The following is a 15,280-nucleotide window of genomic DNA, read 5'->3' on the forward strand; positions in this document are numbered from 1 at the left end:
TTTGAATTAACTAAATAAGTGTAAATTAATTGATCTAGTTCCAAACATCTACAACTAAGAACCTATTAACACTTTACTTGTTCCAAGAGTATACAAATTAAGTGTTATCTTACATTACACATGTTCCTGGTGCCTACATGTAAAGATTTACTCTTTACTTAAACAAAAGCTTATCAAAGTTAAGAAAAATTGTCAAGAATTATAATTAAAGTGTAATATAAAATTGTTAACAAGTGTTCTAAGACAATCCTAATAAGAATAGAAATCAGAATTCAGAAAGAATAGATAAAAATAAATTGCTTGAATAAAGTAAAACAACATGTTTATCACATATAACCTTTGAATTAACTATGAAATTACAAGAGGTTTAACCAAAGAAGGTTTAGTCTTCCATGTGGAAGACCACCCGAAACATTAAGTGTTGGGATGAATGGTGATGGGGGAGGTGATTGATCGATAATGGAAGTTTCAATGGACGCCACCTTTTATAGTAGTTTCTGGTAGTCAAATCTATTTCTCAAAACTGCAAACTTAGAGCTTTGTTTAATCGATCCAAAGAAACTACTTCAATTACTGATTTGAAAATGCACGATAGCTGGTTTCATGCAGATTTTTGCATAGAGATTCAAGGAATTAAGGATCATATTTCATATTTTTGAATATCCTACTATAAACACAATTTTTGGTGTTACAAATTTCAATGAATATCACGTAAAATATAAATCAAAACAACAATTTTCGTGTGCAGAAAATCCAACTCATCATATGATCCAATGGCCCCAACACGTTAGACGATATGTATAGACGAGGTCCTCTAGATGATACATGTCAGATAAAACCATCAAACAACTCTTAGTAAACGAGCTCATCAAATGATACCATTAGATGAGTACTTTGGCAAGTTTATTAGACGTGAAACACTTTTGTAGACAAGTCAAGTGAAGTGTGTTAGACAAATCCAACAATGTACTTACCAGACAACTTCAGCAATACACTCATCAAAAGATACCTTGACTAGACGACTTTAGAAACACACTACCTAGACGACTTGTCTTTTATCAAGTTTTCTTAATTTTTAAGAACACTTTATCTCTTCTTCAAGCTTATGATCTTAACTTTTCTTGGTCATCAGAAAATCTCCAATTTATTCACAATTCCATCGTTTATAGGATCATTAGATGATTAATTAGTGTATCATCTTTAGATGATTATGAGCTTGCTTTCACTTTAGTTACACAAAACACACATTAGAATGCTTAAGAAACATTTGTGCAGTTATACACGATCATCGACACATTGCTCATAGATGCTATATTTAGACTTTCCTAACTACAGTGTCTAGTACATATTATATGCCTATAACAATTATCATCTAACATAGCTTAAAAGGTTTATTTTAATGCATAATTTCATTTAAAGCTCATTTTATCCCAATTGAACAAATCATGGTTAGAACATAGGATTTAAAATAATTATACCTTAGTATAACTAATACTAACTATTCTAAAAATGTATAAAAAAGCACGCTTCAATATAAGAAGCATACATTATCACAAAAAGGAAGGTTTGATGATGAATAAATAGAAGAAGTGGCAATATGCTTATTTAGAAAAGTAGATCAAGTTTAAGGGAGCAAAGAATATTAAAAGAAAATCAGAGTATTTGTAATATATGTCGATTATGGACACAATTGGCGTAGAAAGTTTCTATGTCGATTTCTATGTTGATATTTAATAAGCTTGTATGACACTTCTTCTTTGTCATCATCATCCTCCACATAATCAATATTCTTTTCATTATCCATCTTCGAAACCAACTCACCACCAACTTGCATTATCATCAACGCTACCACTCGAAGTTGTTGTTTCCATAACCTTCTTCCTTGTGCCCCGAGTCTTTATGCGATGAGTCCCACCTTGCGATTTCTTGTTAGTGTAGGAAGATAACACCATCCTCGACAACCATATGCATGAAAACGATAACGATAACGATAACAAGAACAAGAATAATAAATAATTCATAAGAAAATATAAAGAATTTGTAAGAAAAAACACCTTAACTCGATGTGGATTATGTGTATACCTTTGGAGGTGACGAAGGATTGGGCATTGTTGTTCGGTGTGATGGTTGTTGAACTAAAGATAAGGAAAAGGGGGAATGGTGAAAAAGGAGGGAGAGATGGAGATAAAACTAATTGGGAGTTAAAATTGAATAATAAAAGGAGAGAATGTAGAGTGTATGAAGAAAAGGAAACCCTAATAAATGGAAGAAGAGGGAAACCTTGAAAAGGGAATAGATCTAAATAGAGAGAGAAAAGGAGGAAAAGGAATAGAAGGAAGAGATTATAAGAGCCCTAAACACAACATCCGTGAGAGCGAGAGAGTTGCAAAAGCGAGAATGAAAGAAAAGAAGGGGGAGAAGAAAATTAAAGATTTTATACTAATTATAGTGAAGAATCGACATAGTATGTGTATTTTAAATTTAAAATAATATATGCTCTCACTTTCTGTATTGGTTTTAGATATAAACATAGAAAGTCATTTACTTTATTACTGCTTTCACTTTCTATGTCAGTTCTAGTGATAACAGGCATAAAAAGTCAAATCATATTTATAACTTTTTCATTACTTCAGTTATTATGGTGGGTGGATTATAATCTCCATAATAGGTCATCATAAAATCAAATTTTTTGTACTAGTGTCAAAAATGATTTCGAGCCCAAACAATACTCAAGGAGTTATTCAAGAATGGCTACAAACACAACTACTTGGTTTGCACTTTATAAAATTAGTTTGCTTAATAAAACTAAATTTGTTGTATAAAACTAAACATAGTCTACATGGTCACACGAATTATGTATAAAAATATTGTTCTATTCTTTCTTCTTCCTTATCTCTTTATATTGCATGATATTTTTTTTATCTAAACTAATTATTGTAGAAGAAGAGGCTTTTGAAGAATAGGCACAATCAAAATGATTTTAAATAAGAATGTACCACACCTAGCCGGCCTCGCTAAACACGCCAACACTTATCATCCTTCACCGTCATATCTATACCGGCAAAGGCTGAGGGACTGGTGTACCACACCTAGTCGGCCTAACCAAATAATAATAATAAACAATCACCATATATACGCTGAGCAAATAAAGTAACCGGCCTAAGCCGACAGAAGAATAATAGCGACCTAAGCTGCTATAACCGGTCTGGACCGGTAAAGAGTAATCGGTCTAGACCGACAGTTCTGGGAAACTAAACAAAAACTTGACAAAATCATAGCATTTCAGTAAGACTCATAAGACCCACAAACAATCGAACTAAGGGACCTGGGCTAGGGCCCAAGCCCACCTATAGCCCAAACAGGGGCCCAGTCCATGACGTGGCCAGACATAATTAACAATCTATAAATATGCATGGACCCCACGAATTAAAGGTACGCATTCATTACTCTCCTAATCACAAGATTTGACTTTGTAAGAGATTTTGCTTACTTGAGCTTTAGAGTCTCTTCTGCAGGTAACCCCCTTCGGGTCCAAACCGATCACACCGAGATATCCATAGGCGACATGTATCAGCCGGGAGGAAGCCTACTGAGAAGATTGCGGACTAGAGTAAGGTAGTGCTTGTGTCTAACATATCTTATTTGTTCTCTGTAGGAACAATTGGTTCCCACCGTGGGGCACGAGAAAATACCTTACAAACTAACCCGCTTTTTCCGAAAATGGTTTCTACCTGCAACAGAGCAAGAGTTAACAAACAAGCTGAAGCAGGCCCCTCAGGACCTGCTAACATCACCCCGGATTTGGCCGCCATCCTAGACGGTCAAGCCAAGATGTAACAGGAACTGACTGACTTGAAGAAGCGCAATGCTGATGAAATGGAAGCACTACGACAGGAGAACTCTCGCCTAAGGCGAAAGATTGATGCCGCAGGGTCCCTAGCTTTTCAGCCCACTGAAGAAGAAAGCGAGTACAATCCTACCCCGCATACCTTCACCACCACCCAACAAACTCCCATCCTCTCAACCCATCATACGCACTTCCATTCCACCCTTCCAGGAAATACTACGGCTCCCACCCCCGCCGCCACCCTGCCCACCACCCACATCCCACCCTACAACATGCCCACCACTCTACACACCACTCATATCCCACCCTACAAGCCTCACACCCTCTCTACTACCCATATTCCCCCTCACAACTTCACGTCCACTTTTCCCACCCTCGTTCACCATCCCATCCCTCCTCACACACTACCATCTGCCCAACCAAGGCGCTGTCACCCTTTTACCGATTTCATCGCCAACACTCCCCTCCCCACCCAGTGGGAACCTTTCACACTGGAACGTTACACTGGTGAAATCGACCCAGACGAACACCTCAAGGTCTACATCACCCACGTCGCCCTCTACATTTCCCATGATGTCGTTTTTTGCAAGGCCTTTCCTACCACCCTTAAAGGCCCTGCCCTCGAATGGTTTACCACCCTCCCGCCATACTCCATTGACTGCTTCGACACCCTCTCCCACATGTTCACCACTCACTTCACCGGTAGCCGCCCGCACCAAACTACAACAATCTCACTTCTCGGCTTCAGACAAGAACAAGACGAGACGCTCCAGGCTTTCACTAATCGATTCAGTAAGGCTGCCATTCGCACACCACACCTAAACCAAGAGATGATACTTCAGTGCATGGCCCTCACTCTTAAACCCGACCCCTTCGCCAACAACGTCTACCTTCATCCACCTGCCTTCATGCATGAGTTGAAACTACGTGCCGCCGATTACGTCCGCATGGAGAAAATGCAAACTCTCCATACAAAATTCTGCAATAACTACACACCCTCCACAACAACCCCCTCTCCACAACTTCCCCGTCCTGATCCACTTTCACGTGATACACTTTGTTAGACACAAAGACCTTCAACTTATTGCTAATTAATATAAAATTATTGTATAAATATTCCCTACAAGTGATATTTGCGAGAAATCTTAAAAAAAAATTCTAAAAAACACAATTCAACCTTCTCTTTTATATTTTTCCTATTTTCAATCCTATATTATTTTTTCTTTTTCTTTTAATAAAATTAGTATGTTGCATATAAATAGTGAATATCGACGCGTGAACTTAATTACTATGCAATATTCATAATAATGAAAAACATACTTTATGATAAAAACAAAATTAACTTTATAACAAAAGAAAAACGGGACACGTTAGTTATTACACTTAAATTCTGAACATTAGTTAACATCGTTAAGTAAAATTTCAACATTAATTTACACAGTTAGTCGAAAGGAGATCAAAATAATATTTCAAAAAAGAAGATATTATTTGCAATATGAATAAACATTGAAAAAATAATATAATATTTTTATATAACTAAAATTAATAAACTTATTTTTAATATATAAACCATATTTCAAATTCACAATAAATAAATAGTTTTGAACATAAATGAGAATTTAGAATTTTGATATTTAATTTATATCACCACATAGAGATAATTTTAGTTATAGGTAATTTAAAAAGTATTGAAACTTATTTTAAAAACTATTATAAAAATATTAGATTGAAAGAGATAGAAGGTTAAGAAAAACCCTTAAAAATGCTATCGTTTAAAACAAAATGCTTAGATACAATCTTGTTCAAAAATATAGAACATGTGAAAACAATACTTTCTTTATATGTTGGGCTTATTTCCCACACGTAATTGAGTTCATCCCTATTCTCAGGCCTGATACTAAACCTATGGTTGTATACCCCTTAGTACCTTATCTATAGTATATTATTGCACTACTAACCCATATAACACTTAGCGTGTGATTTCAAAGTTATGCATTTGTCAATGAGATTTATCGGAGATATCCAACAATAAAAATATATAAGTTCAACTTACTTGATATTACTATTAATCTAAAATCTTAATATGTGAATTTATAAATTCTTTTTGTATTAAATTTTCTTATTTCTATCTAATATTTATCTCAAAGTTATTCATATATCGACGAGGTTTATTGAAGAAATATAATACTAATAACACTAGTTTAACTAACATAACAAATTAACATCATCATTAACCTAAAATTTAAAATAATGAATTTATGAATTTTCTTTTTAAGATATAAGAATTTTTCATCTCCATCTACTATAAAACATATACAAAGTTAATTTGCATATATATATATATACATTAAAGCCACAAAAGTTACTGGGATTCTGATGATGTTAATGGAAGATACATAAAAATATAACCTATCATATTAGAACATTAATAGAAGATGAATCTGAGTGATATTGGCACGGCTCAATCAGACTAAAGAACTCATCCAATCTCTAAGAACTTTGATTTGATTGAGCCAAGCCAACATCAAAATGATCAAATGGTTAAAACTCACAAATCCATGATAATCAAAAGAGAATACCTTTCGCCAAAATATAAAATGGGCACGTAGTTAAATATGTATACCACCACAGCATACACCATTTTTATGCCTTGCAGCTTCTAATCCAAGCGGCAGATCACGATTTCTGCAACGATTTCAAATATCTGTATTCACAGAAACCATAGAATTAATGATCCAGACCATGAAATTGCTGCACGATAAATAAAATGGACAAATTAAAAAAAAAAAAAAAAAACGCTACTTGAGGTAAAGACGAAAATTAATGAGATGTTAGAGAATTGAGTTACGGGGTGAGAATATTAAGCTTATATAGAAGAAAAAGGCAGCAGAACATAAAATCACATAATTTTTAATTGGATAAATCAGGTTTTTGGGTCTGCTTAGAAACTTTGTGTATCTTCTGTTCTACCTAATGTAGTTGGAAAGACAGCAAGATGGACCCAGAAGTTTTCATTTTATAATTTTTAGTTTCTATAAATAAATAATTGTGATCATCTTCAGTGTCATTATCGCATCATCAATTCATTGTTTGTGTTATATTGTTCCTTTCACTTTATCTTCATCTTCATCACTTAAATCACTTCTTTTGCACGACATGGTGGGTTTTGTTTTGTACGTGGTTTTTCCGCAGCACAAGAAAATCAAACAAGCAATTCATACTATAAGTTTGAGTACTTATAAGTGGTACATTACTTACATTATGTTTCCTTTACATCATTCGCAATATATTTTTTTAAAGTGATAAAATAAATTAAGATATATATATATATATATATATATATATATATATATATATATATATATATATATATATATATATATATATATATATATATATATATATATTCCAAAAATATTATATGTGAAATTTAAGTACAAATTAATCCTATAAAACTGGTTTGGAAAGTGATATTAACACCTTAATTATATAAATTTAATCTTTAGTCAAATCTTCAATGGACCTTGAGAGTGAATTGGATATTTGAGAGTTGTTCAACAACAACAACTCAATATCAAGTTGCACATGAATTCAAAAAATTTATCATAATATACTTCAATACCATATTAGAAATAGTATTTGAATTTAATTTAACATTACAAAATTATTTTATAAGATAGTAAGGTTTATTTTTAATTTCATGAGATATTGAAAAAAAATAAAAGTTTATACAACATGTTCTTTATACTTCAATTCAAATATGTAACAAAGAATAATGTGGCGTTCTTTTTATTTTATTTCTTTAAGAAGTAAGTGTTAGAAGAAAAAAATTGTATAAAAGTATTTTTAAATATAACAGGCGAAGTAATCTATGTAGAGACATGTTTAATATTTTATGACACACGTGTATCAGGTGAGAGAAGAACAATGAGTAAAGTTGACACCTTTGGTTAGGATAATAAAAATTGTATTACTCAATTTTAGTTGATTTCTTAAATAATATAAATATTGAAAAGCAAAGCTGAAAAAGAATTTTAATTCCCTTAAAAAAAAGTATACTGCACTTATTCAATTTAGACTGTAACAAGGAATGTCGTGCTATCCAACATCAATATCATAAGTATAAAAATGTGATGAAAAAGACTAATTTTATTGAATTTAGATATTTTAATAAATAAAAGAGGTAATTTTAAAATTAAAATAAATTGAATTATAAATTTTTAATTTGAAGATAAAAAGCTATTTTAAATTCCACAATGAAAAAAAAAATCAAATGGTTTAGGTTTAGATGACTAAAAGGAATTGTATGAGAGTGATGACATAAGCACAACACAATACTGAGTTGGGCGTTGAAATGAAGAAAAGTTCATTGAAGAGTGTTTAGTGCATTTAATCGGGCCAAGTTCCTAATATGTGGTCCACTGAATAAGCTGTTCAATCAATTTTTCCTGTCATCATTAAAACGACAATTGGAATTGGGCCTCTTTCTTTATTTCCCTTAATAATATCACACTGTTAGGCATAATTAATAGACAAATGTTACTAATATATTTTTGAATACTTTTGTAATTAATTAAAGTTTAACAGAAATGAAAAAAATTGTGTAAATTTTAAAGGTAAATTCCCTTGTACTCTTCTTATCTGATTTTATTTCTATTTTCAAATGTTAATATTACAATTATTATTGATTTTTTTTATCACTCAGCAAGTCTCATTTATAAGGATAGGAGGATTGATCAATAAAACTATTAAGAATATTAAACGAAAATAAAAAATATATATATATTTGACCTTTTTGAAATTGATTAAGAAAAATACAAAGAATTAAATAATATTAATTAACATTTGAAGATAAAATATATCCCTTACTAAGAACAAAAAGACTAGAAGGTATAAGATGGTCTAGTAGTAAAAGTTGGAAAAAAAGTGAAAGAGGTTATGGGTTCAATTCTTTTGACTACCATTTGAGAGACATATTATAAATTTATTATTTTTCATCAATTTTTATAAATGTGAACGTGTAAATTAAAATAAAGATAAATAATCTGAAAATATCAATATTTTCTTATAACACTCCTCCGATTAGAATGTCTGGGCTTGCATGATGGATTTAAAATAATTGTGTTCTTCATTCTTTGGTCTCCCAAAACACATACCCACATTCTCGTAAGAGGAAAAAGAAAAGTATGTTTCTTTTGTCAAATGTAGAAGAACCATGAACTTTAAGGAATGAGTGTGTCTAATTTGGTGGCACAAACATGAATTGATGTTTGGGATCCGATTTAGTATCATATACAGATGAAAAGTTATTTTTGTGTGTAGTGAGATTATGAGAATAGAGTTAAAATGGTCAACAGTGCTTATATTTGAAGCAATGTGCTGTTGTTTTGTTCCTCCAAGCTGTTTCTCGTTCTTTTTATGTGTGCATTAATGGCAAGGACCCATGGTTGTTTGATTACTTTGTAGTTAACCTGTCACCATAAAGGGAAAAAGAAACCCTAACTTGTCTTCAATTACCATGTTTCCACCACGTGGAATTAGAAAGCCTGATTCAAACCAATTATAAGGTTTATGGAATCATTGGAAAAGAAAATAATCTAGACCAAAGAAATTAATTGATTTTATACAAAAATGTGATCAATGTAACATTTAAAACGGTTGATTATGTAACATTTAAAACTAATTTCAGAATATTTTTATCTTTTTATTTTCATTCAATAAAATTATGGATGAAAAATAATTTTTATCAAGAAAAATGTTCTTTTACCACTGCAATATAAGGATCACACGATTCTTCTTCATTTGTTCATCCTTTCAACAACTAAGTTTTATCGATTAATTATTTTCTTTGTAAGGTGCGTGGTTTTCCTATTTTCGTTATTTCCTACAATACTTTGAATTTTTCTGAGTTATTTATGAAGTCACTGTTTTCTTTTTTTAAATATAGTTCACTTTTAATTATAATGATACTAGCTAGTATTATGTTTTATGAAAATTGTTGAAAATTAATATTTTCTTGAAAATGGAAAGTACCTTGTCATCTTGAGAGATGATTTTAATTATTTATAATTAAAATATGTCATATTTAAAAAGTAGCTAAAAAGTTTTTATTGTTTGGAGTGTTCGTATATGTCTTATTGACAACACTTCAGGTGTATAGTGTTGCCCTCCTGACCTTTTGACTAAAAGGTAATGACAATAATTCCTTAATTGATTTTATTTCCCATTAGATTTATTACTATGAGAAAACACTAAATAAAAGATTTAAAATTCAGACATAAATTAAGTAAAATATAGTCAATGAAAAATCTAAAGACCAACTTAGATACCAAAATTAATAAGTAGCTATAACGTTGATAATTAACTTTGGAGAATATATAGACGAATTTGAAACAAACTTTATAAAACCAATTCAACAACTAATTTAATAATTGCTTATTTGGTGACTAGTTTTGCAGTGACCCATTTAATTACTATTTTGTCGTATCCGATTCAGTGAATGATTTTATCATTGATCAATTAAACAATTAATGTTTATAGTAATTATAGGTAGTTTTCTAATGACTAGTTTAATGACAATTTAGAAACTAGCTTACTAACTAATATACTCACTCTTTTAAGCAATTGATTTCGTGGTCAAAAAGTTGGTACAAAATCAGTTTCTAAAAAATGAATATGCTATGCTAACAAATCAATAATTTCTTCAAGCATTCACCTAATTATTAGATTTAAAACCAAATGATATAAAATATTATAACAAGCTCAAACTCTACAGAAAGCAACACATAAAAGTTAACCATGTATTACACTTTTTGTGTATGATGAAGTTCATACATATACTATGATAGACTACCTAATTGCTCCTAATTCCATTTATAGATAATAATAATAATAAAAGATATTGAAATAGCCATTACTAAAGTATTTCCATATCGCACCTAAAGTCTCTAAACCTGTATAAAACAAATTTGCGCTACACTCTTGTAATAAAAAAGGATTGAAATAAGGGCAAATTATAATTTAAGTTGTATATGAAACCTAGAACAATGTAGGAACATTCCTAAAACTGAAAAACAAAAAAACTCAAACATTCATAAATGTGTGTGTGTCCAGAGAAACGAAAGAAAAGAAAAACACAGAATGTAAAAAGAAAGAAAAAAAAATAGAAAATATCATTAATGAAGACTTCCTTACGAGGCTAGTTTGAAATATGTTTGGTTGAAAAGGGATTATATTTTTTGTCACATTTTTTTTTTTCAAATTGTTTGTTGGTCTCATGGAACAAATGTTTGGAGATATGTAAAAGAATAACGTTTAAATACTCTAATGTTTTTAGGAAGGAAAATTAATGTGGGCAAAAATTGACTTCTTTAGGATTAAAAAAAATTCATTATATATGGTATGGTATTATTTCATCTAGGATTATTCTTCATTTTTTTCCTGGTAGGTATAAACTTCCTATGTTTAGAATTGTTTAATTATCACTACAAAAATAAATGTTTTTAGTTGGAGTTATGTTTAACGTTTATGGGACTTTTAACTCCATTAAGGGTATTTACCACGGTTTGCTATACAAGATAAATGATTTTGAACAAACATTATGTTAGATGGAGTAAACACTACTAAAAAAATTGATATTTCAAGCCAATTTTTTTTTTTGAATTTTTTTTTTGTAAGAAATACTTATAAATTTTGTTATGAAAAAAAAATTGCAGGAAATTGCTGCCAATTTTTTTTTTTAAATATTTTTTATAAAACACTTTTCGCAAAAAAATTTGTATTAAATAATAACTTTATGTGGGAAGAGTTTGTTGGAACTATATAGGGTGAATTTGAAATGTCTATGATGGATGAGCTAACCTACTTTCTAGGGCTACAACTCAAACAACTCAGTCAAGAATTGCAAAGAAGTTGTCACTCTAATTGCTACAAACTGTGTTATGGATTCATATAAGGTTAGGCAACAAGTTGACTCAACCAAATATAGAGGGTTGAATAGTTCTTTGCTCTATCTAATAGCAAGTAGTCCAAACATTTAACTTAGTATTGTATGCTTGTGTGTAAGATTTCAATCCAATTCAAAGGAGTCACATTATAAAGCTTCAAAAAGGATTCTTAAGTATCTAAATGGGACTCAATTTTGGATTATGATATCCAAGTGATTCTAAGATAACTCTTGGTGGATTTTCAGATCCTAATTATACATAGTGCAAATTGGATAGGAAAAGTACAAGTGGAACATGTCACTTACTTGGCTCAAGCTTAATATCACGGAATAGCAAGAAGCAAGCTTGAATGACATTCTCCAAAATTGAGGCAGAGTATATAGTAGTTGGTAATGGTTGTGCTCAAATAATTTGCTAAAACATAATCTCTTGGAAAATGGAGTGAAGTTGGTAAAGGTACCCTTGTATTGTGATAACACTAGTGCAATTAATTTAACTAAGACATCACTTCATTAGAGATCATATACAAAAAGGTGATTGTGAAATTAAGTTTGTTAAAACAAAAAATAAACTAACTAATTTATTCATAAAACCATTAGCTCGTGATAGATTTAACAAGCTAAGAACTTAACTAGACATATTGGATATGAAAAATGTATTCTGATGAATTTTTAGCATATTAATCTTATAAATCAATGCATTGATTTCTTTTAAATAAGCTAATGTGTGCATGAAGTTCAATCTTAAACATCATCTGGATATATAAAGTTCAATCTTACAAATTTTTAGTATGTTGATTTTACAATTCTATGCATTAATTTCACTTAAACAACATCTGGATACAGGAAGTTTAATTTTAGGAATTTTAGTCTATTGATTTTTCAAATATATGGGTTCATTTCACTTAACCAGATTTTCTGTGCAGAGAATTAATATCTGATGAACTTTTAGTGTGTTGATTTTTCGAATCTATGTGTTGATTTCACTTATATTTGATTAAAATAGATTCAAAAGTTATCTTGGTCAAAGCAATGCTCACGTCATCAGGTGCAACCTACTCTTAATAGTTATTGCATCATCTATTTGCTCTTTTTCTGAATGCATTGACCATAAAGCATATGTTGCCAGACCTACAATCATTATGCCTCGTCACCAACAACGCCATGTCCAATCTGAAGAAGAACATTCCACTCCTCTCACTCCTAACTCTCCAAACTGCATTTAATCTGTTTTATTTGATCAAGTACGACCTCGATCAAATTTGGCGTCGTTGTCGGGGACCAACGTTTCCGTTCATAGTATTTCTAGTGTTGAGTTGAGTTGTGTTTTATGTGTGTGTCGTTTCGTAAATTGTGGGATTAAGTGTGTTTGATGTTTTGGTGAGTCATGTGTGAATGTTAATTGTGATGTTATAGTTTTGTTCGATGCCTGTTTCCATTCTAGTGGTGTTTCCGTGAGTGTGCGTGTTGTTTGTGTGGTAGAGTGAATAGTGTCGCGACACATGAATAGTGTCGAATTCTAGCATTTAACTTGTGGAATTTTGTTCTGGTAGCTACGGTGCTTGTTTTAACTTGAAATTTTTTCTTCCCACTTCTAAGACCTTGAACTTGATGGAAAAAATGATTGGAGCAGCTGGTATGGTGTGATTTGAGAGATTCAAAAAAATTTGGACTGATTTTTAGTCAAACTTCAAAGAACCATAACTTTTGCTCTGGTTATCAGAATCACTATTATTTTATATGCATTTGGGGTGAAATTTAATTTCCTACCTTTCCAAAATCTTCTTGTCTAGTTATCAAACTCATATTCCCCAGAAAATGCCGTTTTCTATTTTTCATCAATATTTTTTATGATTTTTCTTCATTTTTTCCACTTTTCAAAACATTTTAAAAGTACTTACACTTTGAGTTTTGAGCTGATTGTTTTTGTGGTACTTTTTTATCACTCAAGGGACAATCCTACCAATTTTCAAGTCATTTGGAATTCGTTTGACTATACTTGTAGTTTTACCCTTTGTTATGCCGATACCATTAGAATTAATGTATTTTGGTGCATGACTAAGGGAAATCCAAGTGACTTACAACCCATTGATCTTGAGATTGATAGGAACTTCCACAGAGGAGTTAGGCATAATAGGAATCCATTTGTGCATCCTGCATATTCTGTGACTTTTTCTTATTCTTTTGATTCTCCCTATACTCCTAAAACTCCTCATTTTGTGCATTCTTTGCATTCTGAGCATACTGTGCATTCTGATCGCTTTGATTTTCATACTAATAATATGGCTCAACCTCCACCTCATGAGAGGACAATGAGTGAGCTGACTGCACCTGAATTCACTTATGACTCATTGTGCATTCAGTATCATGAGGAGGAAGTTCCTTATGTTTTAAAAAATAGATTAATACACTTGTTGCCAAAGTTTCATGGCCTTGCAGGTGAGGAGGACCCGTGCAAACACTTGAAGCAGTTCCATGTCGTGTGTTCCACCATGACGCCTACAGATGTCCAAGAAGACCATGTCTACTTGAAAGCTTTTCCTCATTCCTTGGAGGGCAATGCAAAAGACTGGTTGTACTACCTTGCACCCAGGTCCATCACGAGCTAGGATGACTTGAAGAGATTGTTCCTGGCCAAATTCTTCCCTGCTTCCAAGACAACAACCATAAGGAAGGAAATTTCTGGCATCAAGCAACAATCTAGGGAGAGCCTCTACGAATACTGGGAGAGGTTAAAGAATCTTTGTTCAAGTTGTCGCCACTGCCAAATCTCTAAACATCTCCTTCTACAATATTTTTATAAAGGCCTGCACCATATGGATAGAAACATGATTGATGCTGCAAGTGGTGGCGCTCTTGGTAACATGACCCTAGTTGCAACTAGGCAACTAATCAAGAACATGGCTTCTAATTCTCAGCAATTTGGCACAAGGAGTGATGCCATAGTTGTTAGAGGAGTTCATGATATAGGGGCAACCAAATACACCAAGAAGTTGAAGACTAAGATTGATGCTCTTACCACACTGGTCAACCAACTTGCTTCCAATCAAAGAACTCCAACAACAAGAGTTTGTGGCCTTTGTACATCCGTTGATCATTTCACAGACTCTTGCCCAACATTGCAACAACAGGCTGCTCCTATTCCACTTGTACCCACACTAGTTCCTACTGCACATGCACCTTCTTCTTCTACTTCATTGGAAGAGTTGGTCAGAATGATGACACTTCAGAATATGTATGCAATTCCAGCAGGAGACTAGAGCCTCAATCCAGAGTTTGACAAATCAAATGGGGCAAATGGCTACGCAACTTAATCAAGCACATACTCAAAATTCTTATAAGTTGCCATCACAAACGGTGAAAAATTCGAGAAATGTGAGTACCATCACATTGAGATATGGGAAAAAGATTGAAGTTCCACTCCTGAGCCTGCACCTCAAAAGGAAGTTGACCCTACTGCTACACATGAGAGAAAGCATGATGATGCT

The sequence above is a fragment of the Vigna unguiculata genome, chromosome 1 (genome assembly GCF_037176805.1).
Source record: "Vigna unguiculata cultivar grain cowpea cultivar isolate G323 ecotype 2 chromosome 1, ASM3717680v1, whole genome shotgun sequence".
Classification (NCBI taxonomy): domain Eukaryota; kingdom Viridiplantae; phylum Streptophyta; class Magnoliopsida; order Fabales; family Fabaceae; genus Vigna; species Vigna unguiculata.